This window comes from Ailuropoda melanoleuca, chromosome 12 (genome assembly GCF_002007445.2).
Source record: "Ailuropoda melanoleuca isolate Jingjing chromosome 12, ASM200744v2, whole genome shotgun sequence".
NCBI classification, from domain to species: domain Eukaryota; kingdom Metazoa; phylum Chordata; class Mammalia; order Carnivora; family Ursidae; genus Ailuropoda; species Ailuropoda melanoleuca.
The window spans coordinates 16,906,922-16,931,557 of NC_048229.1; the positions used below are offsets into that span (position 1 = coordinate 16,906,922).

The 24,636-nt window shown below is 42.4% G+C and overlaps 1 protein-coding gene across 1 annotated transcript in view; it reads right to left on the bottom strand.

Moving 5' to 3' along the window:
* CORO1C (coronin 1C) overlaps window positions 1-22,671 on the bottom strand; it is a 73,445-nt gene extending 50,774 nt beyond the window's left edge. The window contains exon 1 of the mRNA XM_034638726.1: window positions 22,522-22,671. The gene's annotated coding sequence lies outside the window, so the exon portion shown is untranslated. The remainder of the gene's footprint in view (window positions 1-22,521) is intronic.
* Between the last annotated feature and the right edge of the window lie 1,965 nt (window positions 22,672-24,636).

A 24,636-nucleotide genomic window follows, 5' to 3' on the forward strand; every position in this document is an offset into this window, starting at 1 on the left:
ATATATGAATTCCTACAATTCAATAATAGACAAATAATCCAATTTAAAGGGAATCAAAGAACTTGAATAGATATTTTTCCAAAGAAGATATACAAATGTAGGGGCGCCTGGGTGGCTCAGTCGTTAAACGTCTGCCTTCGGCTCAGGGCGCGATCCCGGGGTGCTGGGATCAAGCCCCACATCAGGCTCCTCCGCTGGGAGCCTGCTTCTTCCTCTCCCACTCCCCCTGCTTGTGTTCCCTCTCTCGCTGGCTCTCTCTGTCAAATAAATAAATAAAATCTTAAATAAATAAATAAATGTCCAATAAACACATGAAAAGATACTGGACATCACTAGTCATTATGGAAATGTAAATCACAACCACGAAGAAATACCACTTCATGACCACTACGATGGCTAGAATCAAAAAGTTGGAGAATAACAGGTGTTGATGAGGTCGCAGAGAAATCAGAACCCTCATACACTACTGGCGAGTATCAAATGGCAGAGCTATTCCGGAAAGCAGTCTCACAGTTTTTTAAGTGATTAAACAGTTACCATATGACCCACAAATCCACTCCCAGAAATACACCCCAAAGAACTGAAAACAGGTATTCAAACAAATATTTGTTAAGTGAATGTTCTTGGCAGCATATTCACAATAGTCAAAGGGAAGAAACAACCCAAAGGTTGGATACTTATTAAATGAATGGGGAAACAAAATGTGGTATACCCATACAATGAAATATTATTCAGCCATAAAAAGGAATGAAGTAGTAATACACACTACAACTTGGAGGAACCTTGAAAATATCATGGTGAGTAAATCACAAAATTCTACATATTATGATTCCATTCATATGAAAGTCCAGAACAGGCAAATTGACAGATAAAGAAAGTAAATTAGTGATTGTTTGGGGGGGGTGGGGAAGGGAGATGACAACAGGGGAATAAAAGGTTACAGCTAACAAGTACAGGGTTTCTTTCTGAAGTGATGAAAGTGTTCTAAAATCAACTGTGGCGGGGCGCCTGGGTGGCACAGCGGTTGAGCGTCTGCCTTCGGCTCAGGGCGTGATCCCGGCGTTATGGGATCGAGCCCCACATCAGGCTCCTTGCTATAAAGCCTGCTTCTTCCTCTCCCACTCCCCCTGCTTGTGTTCCCTCTCTCGCTGGCTGTTTCTATCTCTGTCGAATAAATAAATAAAATCTTTAAAAAAAAAAAATAAAATAAAATAAAATCAACTGTGGCGATAGCTGCATGTATTTATCAATACGTATACTAAAAACCATTGAACTGTATGCTTTAAATGGGTGAAAAGTATGGTGTGTGAATTACAGTTGACCCTTGAACAACATGGATTTCAACTGCATGGGTACACTTGCAGATTTTTAAAAAATAAATACAGTACAGGACTGTAAATGTATTTCCTCTTCCTTATAATTTTCTTAGTAACACTTTCTTTTCTCTAGCTTACTCTACTGTAAGAATACAGAATATATCATATAACATACACAATATGTGTTGACTGTTTATGCTATCAGTAAAGCTTCCAGTCAACAGTAGGTTATTAGTAGTTAAGTTTTTGGGGAGTCAGAAGTTATATACAGATTTTTGACTGAGCAAGGGGTCAGTGCCCCTAACTTCCATGTTGTTCAAGGATCAACTGTGTATCTCAACAAGGCTGTTTTTTAAAATATCCACAAAGTACCTAGCATAGACTCTGAAGCGTAGTAAGCACTGTCATTATTGAAGAGTCCCATTAGAGGTTTCCCTGCCTGAGGGGAAAAGAGCCAATCAATCCCCTACTGATTATGGGCCAAGAGTGTAACTTTCACATAAGAGAACTAGCATCAGTTATCATGGACCCTTTACAAAATTTTATGTTCTCCTACCTTAGTACAGTATTTATTACACTTCAATTTCCCCCCAAAGGAAAAAATAAGATCTATCTCAACTTCTCAACTCCCCTGCATTATCAAATGGCATTAGTGTTTCACTGTTTTTTTAAATACTCAGCTATGAATTTCCAAATTAAGATGTCATTATCAGCCAATCTTAGTTCTTCTATTAAATAATCTTACCCTAAACTATACAGTTAAAGCATCCCCTAAAACTAAAACACATTATAAAGAAATCTAATTTTCAATTAAATTAAGAAGAATAAATGAAAAAATCCTAAACTAATACAACAGACAAAGTCCAAGGAGGTACTAAGGATAATTTAAATTTCTTGCCAGAGTTCAGCCTTGAAGAAGTTGCCTGCTCATTTGGTCTTTCAAGTACAAATTCTTAAAAATGCGTAGGGCCTTTTCTTTGCAGTTGTAGGATCATCAACAGCAGTAGAGGGAGAAGATGTAGCAATAAGTCATTCATTAAGCAAATCAAAGAAAGAAATGTTCACAAATTTCAAAATAAATTGACTTTAGATGTGAGAAAATGCAACACGGTTTTTAATTTCCACAAAATGTAGGAATTACAAACCTTACCTAAGGCCTTTTAGTACGAAACTTATCATTATACCCACATTTCTAACAAGACTGAGACTATCCTAAAATGGTTTTCATTGTAATAAAAACTGATGTCTTTGAAAGACAATGTGAGAACACGCTGACAGCAGAGGCTCAACTATGAAATGCTCTCTCTGGGATTTAGTTGAAACACCTACTTTATTTTATTTTTAAAGATTTACTTATTTATTTGAGAGAGAAAGAGCATGAGAGAGAGATCACAAGCAGGGGGGAGGGGTAGATAGATGGAGAAGCGGACTCCCTGCTGAGCAGGGAGCCCGACATGGGACTCGATCCCAGCACCCTGGCATCATGATCTGGGCCAAAGGCAGATGCTTAACCAACTGAGCCACCCAGGCATCCCTGAAACTTCAGCAACATGGGCAGTCATCTGTAATGATGTAAGTCCCCAGGTAATACTGAGGGCCAGGAAAGAGGATTAAGATCAAGGACTCGACTGTCTAGTGACTACCATAATAAATTTATTTTTTTTTAATTTCCTAAATCTTTCCTGTGGTTGCACTTATTTATCTTGTAATTGGAAGTCTGTACATTTTGATCACCTTCACCCATTTCAGCCACCTTCCTTCCCCCATTTCTGTTCTGTTTCTATGAGTTCTGTTTTATTGCTGCTGCTGTTGTTGTTTTTTAAACCACATAAGTGGGGGCATCTGGGTGGCTCAGTCAGTTAGGCATCTGATTCTTGATCTCAGCTCAAGATCTCAGGGTCATGAGATTGAGCCCCACATAGGCTCTGCGCTCAGTGGAGTCTGCTTGAGATTCTCTCTCTCCCTGTCCCTCTGCCCCTCCCACCTCCGTGTGTACACTCTCTCTAAAATAAATAAATCTTTAAAAACATGTAAGTGATATCATACAGTATTTGTCTTCCTCTGTTCCACTCATTTCACTTAGCATAATACCCTCAGATCCATCCATGTTGTCACAGATGGTGAATTTCTTTTTATGACTGAACAATATTCTCTCATATATATATATATGTATATATATATGTATACACATACATATTTATACCAATCATACATATGTATGTTTTATATATATATGTGTGTGTGTGTGTATATATATATATATATTCAACAGATGAATTGATAGAGATGTGGTATGTGTATGTGTGTATATATACATATACACACACACACATATATATATATATATACATACCACATCTTCTTTATCAATTCATCTACTGAAGGACACAGGTTGTTTCCAATTCTTGCTATTATAAATAATGCTTTTTTTTTTATTTAAGATTTTTATTTATTTATTTGACAGAGAGAGAGACAGCCAGTGAGAGAGGGAACAAAAGCAGGGGGAGTGGGAGAGGAAGAAGCAGGCTCCCAGCAGAGCAGGGAGCCTAGATGTGGGGCTCGATCCCAGCACCCCAGGATCACGCCCTGAGCCGAAGGCAGACGCTTAACGAATGAGCCACCCAGGCGCCCCTATAAATAATGCTATAATGAACATGAGGGTACATATACCTTTTCAGGATAGTCATATCATTTCCTTTGGATAAACACCAAGAAGTGGAATTACTGGATCATACGGTAATTTCAATTTTTTGAGGAGCCTCCATACTAGTGGCTACACAAATTTACATTCCATTTTCTTTCCATAACGACTGCACAAATTTACATTTCCACAAAGATTTCTAATGAGTTGATAATATACTCCTGTTTTTGCTTCAAATAAAGAATATCTAAAAGCTGACTACTGACATTCACAATACTTAACAGCACATCTAAGGAAACAAAAAAAATTTTCTTTACATGTTGGGTGATCATCTTAAACAAGAACAAGCGGTTAAAAATAAGGTCTATCTCTATGGTTTAGGGATTTATTTTTAAAGATTTTATTTTTAAAAGTAATCTCCATACCAAACATGGGGCTTGAATTCACAACCCCGAGATCAAGAGTTGCATGCTCTACCAACTGAGCCAGCCAGGTGCTCCAAACTTATAAGTGTCAGAGGAAAGTTTGCAAAAAGTCATACTCAGAATAAAACTGGCATCTTACAGTCAGTTAATAATCTTCAACCTCAAGGAGAGTGTAAAGTCTTAAGGTACTGCCAAGTTATACCTAGAAAATTTATTTCACAGGACATACAAGAAATGTGTTGGGTGTTAGGATGAAAAAATGTAGACAAGACAGGGTGTTTATACTGTAATGGTACCAAATAAAATACACTAAAAACACCTGAGTAAATGTTACTACATTTTCTCTATTCTCTCTACTTCCATCAATCTCATAAAAAATGACCACAATTTTGACATTTTCCTGTTTATTGAGAAGTTATCCGTTTAAAGATTCCAGCAGATGTATTTCTATGGTTCATATGAAAGGAAACACATCCTGCTAGGAACACATACAGGAAAACCCCTACCAGTAGCAAAATCCTGCCCACCACATTTACAGAGACTATTCCAGAGCATCAATTACCCCAGTGCTCACAGAGTGCTCCCTTGCCAGCAGCAACCGCAGGAAGACTCCAGAATGTCCCGACAGGGAAAGAACATGTTCCCTCTAAGTTGTTGCCTTAATGGCAGGCACTTTTCAATGTGGGAGAGATTGGATGCATTATTTAAAAGAAAATGACAAGTAAGATCGTGGATGAGGAAACAAATACCCTAAAATCAGCTATTTAAATGGCAATACAGACAGTTAAAATTGCTTTTAAGCTGGAAATGGAATTTGTAAGCCTACGTAGAATACACATTCACAAGAGAGCAGACACCCAAAGCAAATATGGGAGGTGCTCCGATTAAATACAAAAATTCAACATTCATCATTTCTGGATATGAGATGGCTGAGCTGTTCTGAATTTTCTTAAAATCTACCAGTGACACTCGAATTCATCTAACAAATCATTTTACCTGCATCCAATTCCTCAATTAACAGATTCATATGTGACACATTCCAAGGAAAAAATATGTCTAATTTACCTACTTTAATAGAAGTTGTTTTAAAAAAAGAAGAAAAAAGATCACATGCAACATTTTTTATAAAGCACAACAGACAGACACACAACAGACCTCCTACACAGCAGCAACAGCTAAAAGAGATGCGGTCTCCACCGATGACGTTAAGGTGCTGGGAAAAAAAATGTTTGTTTTTTTTCCCTTGAAAAATAGCTGACCACTTAAGACAACTGACTGCAAGTATGGAACAGCCTTGATGTTGGTTCAATTTATTATGACTTCGAGAATAAGAACACAGGGGGGAAAATCACCCTCATTCCTGCCTTCCAAGTAGTTTCATCCCATTACCATTATTCATCCAGGTAAAAGGCAAAATGCCAAGGAAGCATCAATTATAAATGTACTTTGTTTCAATTCAATGACCCATTATCATTTTAGTTTTTAAATCTTTTCAGGAATGAAAAAAAAGAAAACACAAGTAAGATCCACCAAGAACCTTTTCCACTCCAGGCTCAGTCCTCACAGAAGCCTGGAGTGGAAAAGGTTCCAAAGCTCATCAATCCCAGGCCCTTCATTTTCCGCATAGAAACATTATGTGACTTGCCCAAAGATAAAAGACTTCTAGAGAGACACAATGACCTTGAACCACAAAGTACAGGGCAGTTCCACTTCTCGCCCCCTGAACTTTCATACTTTTTCGATGATAAACTCCCCATCATACATACAATTTGGCTTTCCCACTGTCAGCCAACAATGCCACTCAGAGCTCTTCTGTGGGGGTGCTGCCTCCACAGTTCATGGTTCCACTTGGCCTGTTTGTGCAATTTTAAATATGAAATTGCATTTTGCTCATATTTTATAAAACACAGAAACTGGCTGTAAACATTTAAAGACAGAGACAAGCAGCATTAAACATGCCAAAGGAAGCAAATCTTTACTTCTGATTGAAAACCCTTAGGCTTCATGCCAGAGGACTATGCTCTCTCTTGTTTAAGAGAATAGCACAAAGGACATGCATAAAAAGCTAGAAATGTATATATCAAGGACAATTTCTAAAAGGTGAGGTATAGGGGCGCCTGGGTGGGGTAGTCGTTAAGCGTCTGCCTTCAGCTCAGGGCGTGATCCCGGCGTTATGGGATCAAGCCCCACATCAGGCTCCTCCACTGGGAGCCTGCTTCTTCCTCTCCCACTCCCCCTGCTTGTGTTCCCTCTCTCGCTGCCTGTCTCTCTGTTAAATAAATAAATAAAATCTTTAAAAAAAGAAAAATAAAAGGTGAGGTATAATGAACAGGTTTATACTTTTTAAAGCTTTCTAAGAAAAGAACTCTTACTTTTACCTTTTGCAATTTTGTAGTCATCTTATGAACCTGTTCCAGAGAGAAGCTAGAGACTCCTGATGATGACATAAACACTCACTAACGATTTGGAATAGAATGCGAAGCTATGAAAATGACTGCTAAAAATGAAGTCTGATGAGAAATGAAATGAGCTATAGAACGTAAATCAAATCACCACAAGGTACACTTCAAACATCTCACAATTTCATGTCATACTACACCTCAACAAAGCCCAAATTTTAAAAATGAAATCAGCACATAAACAGCAAAATAGCAACACAGAAAGATCCTAAATGCAAAAAATAAAAATCTTCAAATTAACTCTCACACTCGAATTAAAGAGCAACCCTTTATCAACTAAAAGATGCCCTAATAGGGCATGTAACTCACTTAAAATATAATAAATAATAATGACATTACAGAAATTTTACAGGCGTTAAAACATGAGATTATAACTTTTCAGGGGTCATCTCTGGCTCTTCAGTGACAGAAATATATTTTTGTTACTGCACTATCAAAATAAGAGCAGATTTTTTCCTACAATCATGTGCAAGGATGACGTGTTTGCTATTCCTTGTATTCTCCCAATTTGGTGCTTATCGCCAGCATCTTCATAAACACAACCACCTCTCCCCATCCCTGGAGCTTTGAAGAAGAATTGCGTAAGAACCTCCAACACAGAGACAGAGAGGCAGGCCCTACCTGCCCGGGGAACACTGGGATCAGATTCAGAGGCTGCACCATCTCCCTCAAACATAGACTAGTCTCAGAGGCCGAACCTCTTCTCATCAAAGAGCCAAATTAATCCCAAGAGTTCTCATATCAACTGTAGAACTTTTACAGACATGACTGACCCAGCAATCTCACTTAATTAATGATGAATGTGTTTCGAAATACTCTTTCTATACCGATGACCTACTTCTCTTATCAACAACCGGTAAAAAGCACACGGTATGAGTGTTCAAACTTGCTAAGTCTGTTTCTACCACTTAATCAGATGGAGTTACTCTTGGAATAAAATTTTAATAATTCTTTGCCAATATACTTGTACCAGGAAATGAAATTACTGGATTCCCAGATCTTTTGGGGGGGTTTTAAAGACATTTTTATGAAGATCTTCATAAGGGTAGTCATAGGCAAAACTAGCGATGTCAAAAAACAAAGTAATCACCTTACACTGAAGAATTTGTCTTCCCTTTTTAATACCCTATACCCCGGGCAGTGACTAAACCTATACTCCTGACAATGTTTCAAGGGAACAGTGAGATAGAGTGGGAAAACTCTGGCTTAGATGCAAAACACAAGTTTATCCTGACACAGTCACTCAACCACTAAATCATTTTTGTCCTACGGTTGTTGGTTTCTTCACCAACAAAATAGACAACCACCATGTTATTATTCTAGGGATCCTACTGTAATCTGACGCCTACAAGTTGATACGAAATGCTTATTTCATTGGGATCCAGTCCACAACCCCCTATAAAGACACACAATTCACTGAGAACTCCATTAGTTACTAGCACCCACAGGGTTATAAATACAACACATACACTCAACTAGGAATGCTGAGAAGGTCTTTAATCCTTGTCATTCATCATTCTTTTATTCAAATATTTACTGAGCTTTGATCATGTGGTTGGCATTATCTAACACATGGCAGACACAACGCTGAGCAAGGAGACCTGGCCCTAACCCTCATGCAGCTTACAATCTGCTGGAAGACACACATCATAATCAAATAATCACACTAACATTAATGTGCTGCTGTGACAAATGTTGGGATGCAGAAGTGTACACAGAGGGAGTCAATAGCCAGGGCAAAGAACCACCTCTTAGTAGTAGCTTCAAAGAGCCTTCTCTCGGGGCACCTGGGTGGCTCAGTCGGTTAAGCATCTGCCTTTGGCTCAGGTCATGATCCCAGGGTCCTGGGATAGAGTCCCACATAGGGTTCCTTGCTCAGCGGGGAGCGGGAGCCTGCTTCTCCCTCTGCCTGCCTCTCCTCCGGCTTATGCTCTCGGTCTCTCTCTGACAAATAAATAAAATCTTAAAAAAAAAAAGGGGGGGAGGCGCCTCAGTGGCTCAGTCGTTAAGCGTCTGCCTTCGGCTCAGGGCGTGTGATCCCAGAGTCCTGGGATTGAGCTCTACATCGGGCTCCCTGCTCCGCTGGGAAGCCTGCTTCTTCCTCTCCCACTCTCCCTGCTTGTGTTCCCTCTCTCGCTGGCTGTCTCTTTCTGTCAAATAAATAAATAAAATCTTTAAAAAAAAAAAAAAAGATGGGGCGCCTGGGTGGCTCAGTCCTTAAGCATCTGCCTTCAGCTCAGGGCGTGATCCCAGTGTTCTGGGATCAGTCCCACATCAGGCTCCTCCGCTGGGAGCCTGCTTCTTCCTCTCCCACTCCCCCTGCTGTGTTCCCTCTCTCGCTGGCTGTCTTTCTGTCACATAAATAAATAAAATCTTAAAAAAAAAAAAAAAGAGCCTTAAAAGGCTTTAAAATTAAGGTACTCTGCCCACAGACATACCCAGAGCTTGAAGGTAAACATATTGAGCAAGTGATTTCAAAACGAAATTAACACTGTTTAAATATAAATCTATGTCTCCAGAATTTTCAGACATCCTATAAAAATAGAAAAGTATACCTCTTAAAATCTTACCACCTTAGGGCAAATCATTTTGTCTGATCCTTTCTGGTAAAAATACAAACTATTTCCTTATCTGCACACCTCTCTTCAAAAGGAGTAGGGGACAAAAAACCCATAGAATGTCAATATATACAACAAAGTACAAGAAACAGGAAGAATGTAACTTTACTAAGGAAAATCCAGTTACTACCAAATAAATACTTTCCCACCACCCACTACCTTCCAAGGACCTCAGTTCTTGAGGAAAAAACATCATACATCCCATTTCACCAATAAAATGAAAATACCTCCAGGGAAGTGAGACAAACAAATAAAGCCCTATTTGAGGAGAAAACAGTTGGGCTAAGTATTTTGGCAGTGAATATTCTATTACAAGAAGCAAAATTTTAGTAGCCTTAGCTGGCAAAACTGTAACACAATCCCCCAAATTTATTTTCCTTCCATACCGTATGAAGAATTGCAAAGAAAATCAGTCAATTCTTTATGTTAAATTAATTGGACTGCATAATACAACAAAAAGAGAAATGCTATATGCCTCAAAAGAAAGTAGGAAGAATCCTCTTTAAAGCATTTTGAGTAGAAGACTAACATAAGGATCAGGGGCTTCCTATCCCTAATACTCTTTTAAAAGACTGCATTTATAATAGACAAGCAAAAAACCTACATTTATAGTTAGTAGTAATCTCTAAAAACTGCCAAGAAATACACACACACACAAATGCAATTATAAAACTTTTTTTTTTTTTAAAGGTAGGCTCAATGCCCAACGTGCTGCTTGAACTCGTGACTATGAGAACAAGAGTGGATTGCTCCGGACACCCAGGCGGCTCGATCAGTTAAGTGTCTGACTCGATTTCTGCTCAGGTCAGATCTCAGGGTTGTGAAACTGAGCCACAGGGGGCTCCATGCTGGGCGTGGAGACTGCTTAAGATTCTCTCTCTTCCTCTCCCTCCCCACCTCCCTGTGCGGGGCGCGCCCTCTCTTGCTCTCCCTTTCTCTATTTAAAAAAAAAAAAAAAAGAGAGTCACATGCTCTACCAACTGAGCCAGCCAGGTGCCACTACAGAGCAATTCTTATGATCACTTATCACAACTACAAAACAATTCTTTGTGATCACATATCACAATTACAAAACACATTTTTTGTGATCATGCATCGCTAATACAATATAAACCAAAGCCTATGGTTTCTCAAATTTTAATAACACACAAATGAACTCCCAAATGATTCAACGGCTGGAATAGTACACAATTTGCCCTATCTTAATTTACCCAGTTCTTGTCAATTTCTCAAGTCAAATGAATTGAAACACATTAAAACCTTGGAACCCAGGAGCCCCTGAAAAGGGCTGATAGATGTCCCATGATACCCCTAGGACTGGCCTGGAGGCCCCTCAGGATCCACTGGGGACACTTAACAGGCAGGCAATGCATTAAAGGATAAGAAACTTGAGAGGAGAAAGACAGGAAAGGGAAGCTCAATGTTTTCCTCATCTTGATACAAATTATGGTTTTTCTTCCGTCCACTTTAGCAAAAACTCACAAGATGAAAGCATGCTTCCACTGGGATGTTACTTCAATTGCTTCTAAAGTCAAAGCTGCTAACCAAACTACAAAACAAAGATCTAAAAACCCCAAGCTACCAATATTTTCAACTTATTCAAGAAGTCAGTTAAGTAAATTTGCAATGAAGTACCAATATGTAATGTCACCCTGTTTTTCATCAGAATTCATGCTTTAAACAACCAGAGCTCCAAAATGTGCTTTACAAATAAAACATGTTTCAATAAATAAACATGTACACATACACACACACTGTTTACAGTATTTATAATAAAAATTATGGGGCTGGATTACTGTTAAATAATAAGCAAATGTTCACAATTAGTAATCCTTCTACACCACAGAAAAGTCCCCTTTGATAATTTCATCTTCTAGTAAAATGGGAAGACTGACCATCTCTATCACAAGTGTATCACATAAAACTGAAGTTCAATTATTCAACAAACATTTATTGGACACCTACTGTGTGCCAGGCAACATGCTGAGGATAGAGGCACAGAAAATGTACAATATTCTCTGCCTTCAAGGAATGTGAAAGATAGTGGTATTAGTGTTCACTTTCACAAACTGAAAAATAATTCCATACAGATATTTATTTTTAAATTTCTTCTCATTTAACCCAAAATATAATTCATATTAGCAGAGGAATCATTAATACTAGTGACACCCCCAAATTACATTTTCATCTACCTTTATAACTCCATATCTAAACTATATTTATATTTTATATACATAGAATATATATTCTATTATCATGAATTCCCACAATCTGGGCTATTTCCTCTATCCATCGTACACTACTCCTCCTCTACTGCACCTGTTCCAAATCTGCCAAGCGCTATTTTATACACCCTTAGGGCCTCAACCCCATGACCCATAGATACTGACTCTCCAACACCTTGTCCTCTCAACTCCCATGGAGCTCAGTCCCCACATAGAATTCAGTATTGAGAATTATACACTTGAGGGGCACCTGGCTGGCTCTGTCAGTAGAGACATGACTCTTGATCTCAGGGTTATACGTTTGAGCCCCACATTAGGCGTAGATATTACTTAAAAAAAAAATAAAAGGAATTATACACTTGAGGGCTAGAGGAAGCTTGTAACATATTTTTTAAACTATTACACATTTTAAAAGCAAATAAAATACTTTATACATAAAAATGTTTGAATGAGCTCTTGGAACCCAGACAATTCAAACCCTTCAAAGAGGCAACAACAAAAAAGAGAGGTCAATTATTTCTCATTGTTTGAAGGAAGAAGGTGCTTTCTGATATGAGTTTATAAAGGAATAGAAATATAGAGATCAGCGCCTAGCTCTGGCCAGTACAAGCCGACCCAATTTACAGCCACTACCCTGCCCTGATCCACTTCTCAAAGGTCAAAGAAACCAAGTCACTGCTAAAACTTAACACACTTTCAAGAGTGGTTTCCAAAAGGAAAGAGGAAAAAAGGGATCATGAATATTCGAAAAACTTAGCAGATTAACTGTTTTAGAGGTAACAGGAAGAACCTTTCAAAATCAGGCAAGGCTTCTTTCCTATTCCAGGTATCAGAGCTAGCCTCTTTATATGGGCTCTCCCTGATTCCACAGGCCTTAGGTTCAACTTTCCCCTTGAAACCTTGTTGGGCTGACTGAACGCCAAAATTTCAGAGAGATGATCTATTAATAGGAATATTCCTTTTTAAAAGTATTAATATTGGGGTGCCTGGGTGGGTCAGTTGATTAAGCATCTGACTCTTGATTTCAGCTCAGGTCATGATCTCAGGGTCATGAGATCAAGCACCGACTGTGGCTCGGAGCTCAGTGTGGAACCTGCTTAAGATTCTCTCTCCCTCTCCCCGCTCTGCACTCTCTGTCTCTAAAAAAAAAAAATATAAATAACAACAATTAAAATATTAATATTGTACCTCTGAAAGGGTAAAGGGATGTGAGGAAAATAATATAATTAAAGCTCATTGTCATCCTAGCACTGATTAACAGTGACTGTGGCCATCCAGGAACACATGAGCAGAAATGAATTTGAAACATGTGCTTTACTATTTAAAGGAGACCAGCTTAACCCAGGGAGTAGAAGCTTCAAATGAAGAAAAGGAGGATGAAGCCCGTTGAGGGCTGCCGGGGCAGGAGGCCACCATACACCAGCACAGGCTGGTGGGGGTAGAACATGGTTCCTTCCCTCTGTTTCACAGGACTCCACTACCACCATTAAAAGGTGAAAAACCTGTGCTGCGAATTAAACAGATTTCTTCAGTCTAGGCTGGGAACTTACCCACCACTTATAATACCGAATCTATACTAAGAATGCCATCTGAGTTCCAAATAACTGAGTTCAGCTCTGGAACACAACCCAGTTCCGGGTTGAGGACTGAATGTACACTGTGCCTGCAAAACAGAAACTGTATCTGGGCTCTCAACCATTCAGGCTTCGAAAACCACATGGTTCACAACCATCCTTTGCAGGTGATAGGCATTATTTGTTCCACTTGACAATTTCAGCCCAGTGCAGGCAAGGTATCTCTATATGGTCTAAGAACAAAATGAAACTCTCAGGGTACCAAAAGAACCAAAAACTGTTAGAAGTTAGACTTTTCCTATAATAGCACTCTGAAGCAGCAATGGCTCAGATAAGAGAGAAAGCCTAAGATTACTCCATTTCTAAAACAGACAACAGGCATCTTATTAAATACCACCCGAAGAGCTATGGCCAGCACTCGTTGGCTGAGACCCCTCCCTTGCTTGCCAAGAAAAACTAGGATGACAATGTTAAGCTAAAGACACTACTAACCACAAAATTAATTCACCACCTAACTTGTAAACTGATGGGTCTCCCAATAAATCCTTCTGCTTAAGGGAGAAGATAGCTCAAGTTTACATGTGTTTCTCAGTCACACTCATGCACCATCTGAGTTTTTACATTTGTAAGTCAGCCTCAATTCTTTAAGTTCCTAAGAATGAAAGGAATTAGAATCTTTAACTAGAAAAGAATGCTTGACCATTATGAAAAGGAATTTAAGTATCTTTCATGTGAAGTAAGCAAACAATGGTGATTAAGCATTTGTCCTAAGGAGGAGGTGCTTGTGAATTCTGTCAAGAACCCCTACAATATCAAGAGTGGAAAATACCCCCTCAAAGGCTGCACTCTCCCAACACTTCCTTTCCCACATGTGTTTATGGCCTTTCACAAAAATGAAAAACTACAGCTCTGTTCATTCAGGACGAAGACCTCAGCAGTTCTCAGAAAATGGGGACACACATCTGACCCCACCATGGCACGAAAAAGGCTCTTGCAGCAAACTGCCCTGTGCCCAGGTTACCAGTCTTGTCTTGGTTCCATGGAACCAGAATGACCACACTATGAAGCTGTGATCAACTTCTGCTAATCCTAAAGGGTTTTCACTATGCCTGTTACAATCTGTGCAGTTCCAGTACCCCAGAGCCTTGCTCCTATCAAAATTAGCATCTCCATATGCATACGGCCTAATGGTGCTGATTATTCTGGCAAGACTCTGGCAAGACGCAATGCAAAGCCACCTTTGCAATACTAATTGGTCTTTGAAACTTTTGAGATAAATACCTACAACCACTGTTTACTAATGGTCAGATTATAAGATTGAGGAAATAAAAAAGAATTTTAATTATGATTTTTTCTTTTCAACTTAAAGGAGTCCCTTTTTTTTTTTTAAAGATTTTTTATTTATTTATTTGACAGAGATAGAGACAGCCAGTGAGAGAGGGAACACAAGCAGGGGGAGTGGGAGAGGAAGAAGCAGGCTCATAGCAGAGGAGCCTGATGTGGCTCGATCCCACAACACCGGGATCACGCCCTGAGCCGAAGGCAGACGCTCAACCGCTGTGCCACCCAGGCGCCCCTAAGTGTATTTTTAAGTTCATCTAAAAAAACCTGAAAATCTGGACCAAGCTTCATAGTGTAAAATACATGCACAATCTAAAGATGTGAGAAAACGCACAAACATTGGTACAAACTACTGATAGTGGTGATAAACTGAAGAGGCAAACTCTGTGAGATCTGGCAAAGACCGTGGTGGAAGGTTAAAAGGGAACTGGTGCGTTCGGTCAAGGACTAAAAAGAGAAAGTACATCAGGTTTACACTGTAAAAAAAAAAAAAAAAAAATCAAAAGACACTATAAATCAACACAACCAACTCTAAAAATGAATTTCACAAGACACATCTAAGGAGGTAGAAGGCAGTTGGGGGAGGAAGGATGGAACAGTTAAGTTGCAGATCTTGGGCAAGTCTCTCATGCTCCTATGACAATAGTCCCTTCACCCATAAGAGGAGGACTAGACCAACAAGGTACTTTCCGCTCTGGCTATGATTCAGAATCACCAGGGAGCACAAGCCCAGACAGATGTATTTATAAAGGTCCATAGCTGATCCTCATGGATAGTCAAGAGTGAAGACCTCTGGGGGCACCTGGGTGACTCAGTCGGTTAAGCAGCTGCCTTCCGCTCAAGTCATGATCCCAGGGTCCTGGGATGGAGCCCACATCGGGCTCTCTGCTCAGCGGAGAGCCTGCTTCTCCCGCTCCCTCTGCCTGCTGCTTCCCCTGCTTCTGCTCTCTTGTGCTGACAAATAAATAAAATTAAAAAAAAAAAAAGAATGAGGACTTCTGAACTTGAGAAATAATCGCCCAAACACCCTAAAATGATATATTCTTCAAAAGGAGGTAAGATACTGGTGCTATGTATGATCCATTTTCATAATTTTTAAAAAAATTGATGTAGGCAATTTCATGGCCAAAGGGGGAGGATATGTATTGTGAAATTATTGCCTTCAGTCATACAAAATATAAGCCTCCCTATACTGATCTGTATTCCACTTTCTCTCACTCTGACCTTTGCATTAATTTGACTGAATTTCTCTTTACTGTGGCAAACAGGAGGAACCATTTTTGTTATTAATGTGAAATTCAAATGACAGGCCCAGTTTAACATCCCATGTGGCTACTGAGGCTCTTTCCCAAATGTTAGTTTATCACAACACTGCCATTCACATTATAACCAGATGAGGGTCTCAGGCACCACAGCGCAATCTCCTTCCAAACGCTAAAAAGATATCAATCTTTTCCAGGAACTAAACATTTTTCCTTCAAATAGATAAACAGATTGAATACAAAGGAGGCCTGAATAAGAGAAGCTTGTCTAAATAGACATTTCTAATTCAGACAGAGGCAAAAACAAAATAAAACAAAATCCTGCCTCATCTTTAGTATTACCTTCCTAATCTAAAATTAGACATTTTTCCCCTCTTCAGTAATTCAACTTTGATTAGAAGTCTAAAATGCTGAGGTGGGAGTGGGAATCCATATTAATAGCTTAATTTCAGAAATAAAATGTATTAAACTTACCCTATTTGATTCTCCCCAGTTCTATTCATTAACAGACATTAAGAATGATGACAGAGGGAATACAAATTTACTCATGGTCTACTCAGGTAGCCCAGCAAGACACCATTAACATCCCTACACTACAGAAAACAGGCTCAGGGAGGTGGGATAACTGACAGTCACAGCTATTAAGAAGTGGAGCCAAGAGTGAAACCCAGCTCAGTCTAGCTCTAAAGGCCTGCACCTTTCATTGCCTCAGTTTCTCTAAATATAAGACTCTCTTAGAGCAAGAAACTACAAAAGGTAGGGATGGCTCATTAAGTCTAAAGGGATGAAGAAATTTGAAATTTATTTTTCTTTTCTTTACTACCTAACCATAATCCAACGACTTCAGTGAACACAAAAAGAGAAATTTTCCCAAATAGCCAACCGGTTTCTCCTAATTCTCAAGACGATACTAACCGGGGGCAAACCTGGGTGGCTCAGTCAGTTGAGCATCCGATTCTTGATTTCAGCTCAGGTCATGATCTTGGGGTCGTGAGGTCGAGCCCCACATCAGGATCTGAGCTCAGCATGGAGTCTGCCTTAGTCTCTCTCTCTCCCTTTCTCCAAAATAAATAAATCTTAAAAAAAAAAAAGATACTAAGTGGAGTATTTTCAATGAAACTATTAAGAGTGAACACAGGAGCACAAAACATAACTAAAGACTACTAGAGTCAGGTGCTCTGAGAGAAGCAAGAGAGCATGAACAAAAGGATGAAAGGCAAGAAGGCGCGTGCCCTGAAAACCCAGTTTACACCCGTCATCAGGTGTACGAAGGGCTGGTTCCAGTACTGACCGACTCAGGACCATCAGGGCTGGCTTGCTGCGTTTTGTGACTAAATCACACCAAACTAAAACCGTTCCCTGGCCGTCTGTCCTACTGAGAAGGCTGTGCACCAGTCATCACTGTTCATTAGGGGGAAAGAACCTGGATGAAAAGGTTCTGCCCTCAGGAAAATGTTTCAAATGCTTGGTTTTACATATGAACAATTTTTGGCAAGAGCTGGACTTAGGTGCCAGAAAGACAGAGGGGGATAACCCTGTACTTCCTGTTACTTTAACACAGGCAACAAAGATGTAAATAATCATCAGAGAAACCCACGGACCTCAAGATCTTTCCAATTAACGTCGATAACCCTTCATTCAGCAAATAACCCAAAAGGCACTCGAGACCACGCTGTGTCTGCCTCCCATAGGAACTTCTCTCTCACATTCTGCCTTCTATGGAAGGCCCTTTCAGACAGTTAAGCTCAAGTTCGGGTCCAGTTCCCTGTAGCAGACAGTAGTGATGAATGTCTGAGGTGTGAAGACAGGGACAATGTCGGCCTGCAGGGGTGAAGAAGGTTTCATGGATGATTCCAAAGGACAAGTGGGATTCAGCAGATTGTGGGGGGGGGGGTAACTAGTAAGCTCATCCTAAGAACATCTGAAGGCAAGGAAGTTTCAGGAAGTGGCAACAGCGATGAAAACATAGGAAGGAGAGTAGTGAGAGATGAGGCAAGCTGAAATCAAGAGACACCTTGATCCACAACCACATGAAGAAGCCTGAAGTTTAACCACAGACAGGAGGTGGGAAGCCAGCAGAGGATTTAAAAAGGGGAAGGGCATGTTCCTGATGAACCCTTTATGATCTAGAACTAATTTAAATCTTTCCTTAACCCTTTCACATTTGGTTTTTAATTTATAGAAAAAATATTGATGAGGATGTGATTTAAGGTCTAAGTAACCTTTTTTTTTTTTTAAGATTTTGTTTATTTATTTGAGAGAGAGACAGCAAGAGCACAAGCAGAAGGAGGGGCACCGGGTGGGGGGGAGAAGCAGGCTCCCCGCTGAGCAGGGAGCCTGAAGGGGCTCAATCCCAGGACCCTGAGATCATGAGCTGAGCCAAAGGCAGATGCTTAACCAACTGAGCCATCCAGGCACCCAAGCTCTAAATAAATTCTAACTCCATTATCAACTGACTCTCATTATGCATAAATTGGACTTCACCAAAATTAAAAACTTTTGTGCTTCAAAGGATACCATCAAGAAAGTGAAAAAGTAACTCACAGAATTGGAGAAAAATTTTGTAAATCATACATCTGATAAGATACTACATAATCCAGAATATATAAGTAACTCATAACAATAAAAGGATAATCAATTTAAAAAGAAGAAAAGCATCTAAATAGATTTCTTCAGAGAAAATATACAACTGTCTGCTAATTACTTCAGAAAACGCTGGACATCATTTGTCATCAGGGAAATGAAAATCAAAACCACAATGAGATACTGCTTCACACCCACTAGGATGGCCAGAGTCAAAAAGTAAGAGAATAACTGTTGACAAGGATGTGGAGAAATTGAAACCTTTATACTATTCTGGTGGAACTGTAAAATGATGAAGCTGCTTTGGAAAACAATCTGGCAGTTCCTCTAACAGTTAAACACAGAGTAACCAACTTGACCCAGCAAGTCCTAAGAGAAATGAAAACACGTCCACACAACTGATGAATGGATAAACAAAACATGGTATATCCATACAATGGAATATTATTTGACCATTAAAAAAGAATATAGTACTGATACATGCTACAACATAAATAAACTTTGAAAACACTTTAATAAGAGACACGAAAGACATATACTGAATGATCCCATTTGTATGAAATGTCCAAAATAGGCAAATCCACAGAGACAGAAAATAGATTAATGGCTGCCTAGGGCAGCAGAGGGTGGAGAATAGGGGGGTTGAAGGACCGCTAACAGGTATGGGGTTTCTTTTTGGACTGATGAAAATGCTCTAAAAATATGGCGATGACTGCAAAACCCCGTGAATATAATAAAAACCACTGAATTGTATACTTTAGATGGGTGAACTGTATGGTATGTGAATTATATCTCAAAAAGTAGTTATAAAACAAAAAAAGAGGGGCGCCTGGGTGGCACAGCGGTTAAGCGTCTGCCTTCGGCTCAGGGCGTGATCCCGGCGTTCCAGGATCGAGCCCCACATCAGGCTCTTCTGATATGAGCCTGCTTCTTCCTCTCCCACTCCCCCTGCTTGTGTTCCCTCTCTCACTGGCTGTCTCTATCTCTGTCGCATAAATAAATAAAATCTTTAAAAAAAAAACACAAAAAACAAAAAAACAAAAAAAGAGATTCCATTATGCATTACTGAAATACAAATAAGCTCTCAAAAAGGAGTATAGAACCTTGTTCACTCATTTTAAAGGATCCAAACTGGGGCAAAGAAAACCCAGAGAGATTCTATTACTTAAGATTCTAGGTACTAGGTCATACTGAAATATTCATGAGGATTTCCATGTTTTAATACAGAAAAGACACCTTAAGTTGGAAAAGACAGAGAAGTGTCAAAAAGAGTTTTTATAACTCAGAAACAGGATAACACAGAGAAGCCACCAAATGGAAAACAAACATGGATTTGTACCCTGCTTATGAAAGAGACACCCAAATTTATTACTGTTCCACCTCTGAAAAACTCAAAGGCGAAACAGCCCAGTTAATCATATCTGTTTCTAGGGGCGCCTGGGTGGCTCAGTCCGTTGAGCATCTGCCTTCGGCTCAGGTCATGATCCCTGGGCCGTGGGATCGAGCCCCGGGTCCAGCTTCCTGCTTAGCGGGGAGCCAGCTTCTCCCTCTGCCTGCTGCTCCCCCTGCTTGTGTGCTCTGTCTCTCTCTCTCTGACAAATAAATAAATAAATACAACCTTTAAAAAAAAATCTGTTTCTAAAGCACCAGTTTGTGACAAATCAAAGTATTAAGAAATAATTTGCCATTCCCAGTTACATAACTGAGAACTGGTAATTTATCCTTTTGAACATTCCATTTCACAGATATTGGAGTGACTCTCCTCATCATGGTTGGAATGGATCCCAAAAGTGACAGGTGCATTAAACATAAAATGTAAATCAAAAAATCCAACAGTGTTTAAAAAAGTACTGTGTGTCACCCTGAATCTAACCCTGAACTATGTAAAGTAACAGACATAAATGCTGATTAGCACAATTTGCAAAGTAACAAATGAACATGAAAAATTCAATACTGTATGCAGTGTGATAGCTCACTGCTATGTGTCTATTAAAATTCGTCAGGCTTCAATGTACCTTCCACAAATAATCAAAAACAAATATGGCACATTTGTCAAAAAGGTGTGGACCCGACCTTTATACCAATCTTTGTTCAATCCTCAGTACACATGACTATCACCTACCACAAAACATTGCACGGCACGGAGGCCTAACATTCAACAGAATGTTTTATTTCACTTCCCTCCCAAGTAGTTATGCAACCTCTCAGACCCAAGGGTTACTACTAGACTTCATAGCCAAACACTGTGTCTCTGAAATGTACCTCCACTCAAAAAAATAAAAATAAAAAATAAAAATAAAAAAATAAAAATTCCTTTCCTTAAGTTCGTTTTCTGAAATATACAAAAATCAAGTCCAAAACAGATTTTTCCCATTTCTTCAGTTTTACAGGGAATGAAGAAAGTGAAATTATATAAACAGATATCTATTTGCCTTCACAAACGAACAGGCGGTACAAAGCAACTGCTTATACTTAATCCATGTTTTTGTCTATTCTACCAGGCCCTGGTGTCAGGAGAGAGTTCTGCCAGATAAGGACAATGAAATGCATTATTATATAGAGTGACTAAGAGCCCTGCAAGTACTGTTTTAGAACGTAACCACGCAGGAAGGCAGCGGGAAAACGGCCTAATATTTTGTGATAACTATTACCAAAAGTAAAGACACTGGCCACCCAGGACCAATTTAAAAAACACGCACTACATTCAATTCTGTTTAAATGTCTTATAGGGAAGAAAGGCCTTTGTATCTTCCTATCCTGGGGGAGATGAACAACTTGCAATTTGCTTCTCACACCGAATCCCACGTTTGCAACATGTAGAGCAAGTACTTCAGACACCACAAAACAAGGGCAGCCTACATTAAGGCCAAATATAGGATGTGATTCTAAACCACGATGCAGTAAAGCCTACGTTTCCTTTTCCAGCGATCAAAACCCTTTGAACACTCCCAAAAAAGGACGGCAGGACCAGCGCCTCCCTCCAAGAGGAAGCCCCTTTCTTCTCGGCTCTCCCTTGCAGCCTGCCACTTCCCCCAACACATTCAAATCATTTGAGAGACGGCTAGCTGGTGCGTGCGCGCCTGTGTGGACAGGCGGGAGAGCTGGGTTCCTGCATTTCCACCCTCTCCATCTGACCTCATCCCCAGTCATTTAGGCGCAGCGGAGCCCCACCTGCACCTCGCTCCTTTTGACTGCGTCCCTCGCCAGCTGTTCCGCTATTAGGGGAACACGTCTCTGAATCACCCAGTTCACTCCGACGCTCCAGGCCCCCGACCCTCCAGCGTTCCGGCTCCGTTCTTCCTCTCCCAACCCCCCCGCGCCAGTCCCGGCCCTCCCAGCCCGCCGCTCCCACCGCCCGGCTCAGCGCTCTTCCCAAGCAGTCCCCGTCCACATTTACTCCAGTCCTAGCCGTGCCCCGCCCTTCCCGACCCCCGAGCTAGATCTTCAGGGCCCGGAGCTGGCCTCGCACCCACAGCCAGCCACCCTCAGGCTGGACCGCCGCCCTCGCCCCTCCCACGCAGAGCCCCAGCTCGCCCTGGCCCCACGTGAGCCCGGCCACTGCCCACCCCCCCTCAACCCACTCACTCCCTGGGGCGGCTCAAACCCCGCCCCCAGGCCCGGCGCCCCGCGGCTCGGCGCCTCAGCCCCGAACAGCCCCTCCCCACCCCGGACCCCACCCAGCCAGGCGGTTCCCCAACCCCTAAAACCCTTCCTCCGGCAGCCCTGTCCCCACCCGACCCGCAGCTCTTCACCCTGCCGGGAGGCGTCTAAATCCCCAAAAGCCTCCCCTGGGCAGCTTCCTCCCCACAGGGACCCCAGTTCACCCTCCGCAGGCCAAGCGGTTCCGTCCCGAACCTCCCGCAGCAGCCCCTGCTCCAACCCGCTGCACACCGGCCGGGGTGGGGGGGGCCCGGCCCCAGGGTCCGCGCCCCGCGCGCCCACCACAGCCCACTACCCTCCACCGGGCCCTGCTCCACGCCCCGCCGGCTCCTGTCAGCCGGCGCCGGCACATGCTGAGAGGACCGGTCAGCCCGCCGGCTCGCTCCCGAGCGGTCCCGCCAGGCGCGCGCTGCTCACCAGGGCCGAGGTGCCTGAGGCGCCGCCGCCGAAGTCCCCGCTGCAACACCCGGCGAAGCCTCTAACCGCTGCCGCCTCCCGCCTGGCACTGAGCGCCGCGCGGGGGAGGGGCGCGGGCAGCAGCAGCGGCCACCACCGCCACGCAGGCCCCGCCCCCGCGCCGCGCCGCGCCCAACCAAAGGGCCCTCGGGCTGCGGGGCGCCACGCCCACTTCCGGGAGGGGAAGCCCACTCCCCACCCCTCGTTCCACGCCCCGCTCTCGTTAGCGCCCCCTCTGGTCGCGCCGAAGGATGCCGGTGGGCTGCGGAGGAAGGCGGTACCCAAGCACACGCACCGCCCGCTAGTCCACTAGCCGGAGGGCCACGCCCATGGGCGCGCCCGAGCCACGCCCCCTGCTCCTCAGAACCCGGAGCGGCGTTCTTAAAGCTCCGCCCACTGACCCGCTTGGGTCTGCAGGGCCGCTTCCCCCCGCTCCTTAAAGATTCTTACAGAGGCCCTCAAAACCGGAACATCAGCTCCTCTGAGCCCGCCCACTGCCCCATCCAAACCCTTACCCGGCCTCCTGGCTCCCTAAGCCCGCCTCCCCTCCCAATGCTTCCGAATTGGCCAAATGGCGCCACAAAACCCTGCCCTGCTGCTAGAAGCCCCACCCACGGACCCCAACCCGATTCTCGGCATCACAAGCCTCGCCCACTGCCTATCTAAACCCGTAAATCTCCAAGCCCCGCCCCGAATTCTCGAACTCCCGCCTCTGCCTTCCGAAGTTCCGCCCCTGGTCCCATCACACCCTCCCACCACTACCTCTGGGGACTGCTGGCGCTCCGGCCCTCCCTCCACTTTCCATTGTCGCATTCCTAGCACTGGGTCGCTATTCTTGGGCTGGGCCACACCACTCCACAAGGAAGTCCCATCTTGACCCTATTTCGCAGGTGAGGAACAGGGTTCTTCCCTTCCTTTTGCTCGCCAAAGTCCCTCACCCGTTTGTTCAGTAGCCGGGCCGCCCAGGCCAAAGATCAGCGGATTCGAGTCCCAGCTTTGCGGCTGTCAGCCTGTGTGTCCTGGGTCAGCTCCCTTCACCTCTTCAGGCCGGAATTTCCTGATCTTTAACATCAAGTTGTCCTGCTACTAGCCAGAGCCCCTTTTGGAAATACCAAGCTCTGAAATACCAAGATTTGGGGAAATGACCTGAGGAACTGAATGACCAAAGCAGACCTGCGGAGGGGTGGTTACTATCCAAAGCAAGGCATCTTTGCAGTTGGGGGGGGGGCGGCTTTTCGTGTTAAGCATTAGCCTCAGAAATATGTGTTCTGTAAATTATGGTCCACCAGAACCTAAGGAGCTATAACAGTGGCTTACTTATCCTAAGCCTCAGTTTCTTTTTTTTTTTTTTAAGATTTTTATTTATTTATTCGACAGAGATAGAGACAGCCAGCAAGAGTGGGAACACAAGCAGGGGGAGTGGGAGAGGAAGAAGCAGGCTCCTAGCGGAAGAGCCTGATGTGGGGCTCGATCCCATAACGCCAGGATCACGCCCTGAGCTGAAGGCAGACGCTTAACCACTGTGCCACCCAGGCGCCCCCCTAAGTCTCAGTTTCTTTATCAGTAAAATAGGGACTGTAGCAGCCACTCCTGGAAGGATTCCAGGAGCTTAGTAATGCACTTAGCAGGGTGACTAACTCGTGATGAGCCCTCAACAAATGGTACCTGATGCTGCTATTGCTGGGCCTCAACAAAGTGGAGGGGTGAGTTTCGTTTTGCCTTCAAGCAGCCACTAACAGGAGGGACTGAGCACCCCTTCTACAGCAAGATTTGGCTACGACGTCATTTAAATGAGATGGAGTTGGTGGGGCACCGAATGCAGCGCCGGGCATCTGGCCATGCACAAAAACCATTGGCTATGATTATGATTCCTATTTTTAGTGAAGCAAGGGCATTGTTAGCGAGCTCTGAGTGGTTTGAGGGAAATGAGGGTTGATGCAAGTGCTTTGAGACGGAACCGGGAACCAAACTGGCTTACTCTTTGGAAACGGATTATTGCTAACGTTTAACACCGCTTATATATATGCCAGGCACTATCTGAGAGATTTGAACACAAAATCTCCTGAAATTCCTCCA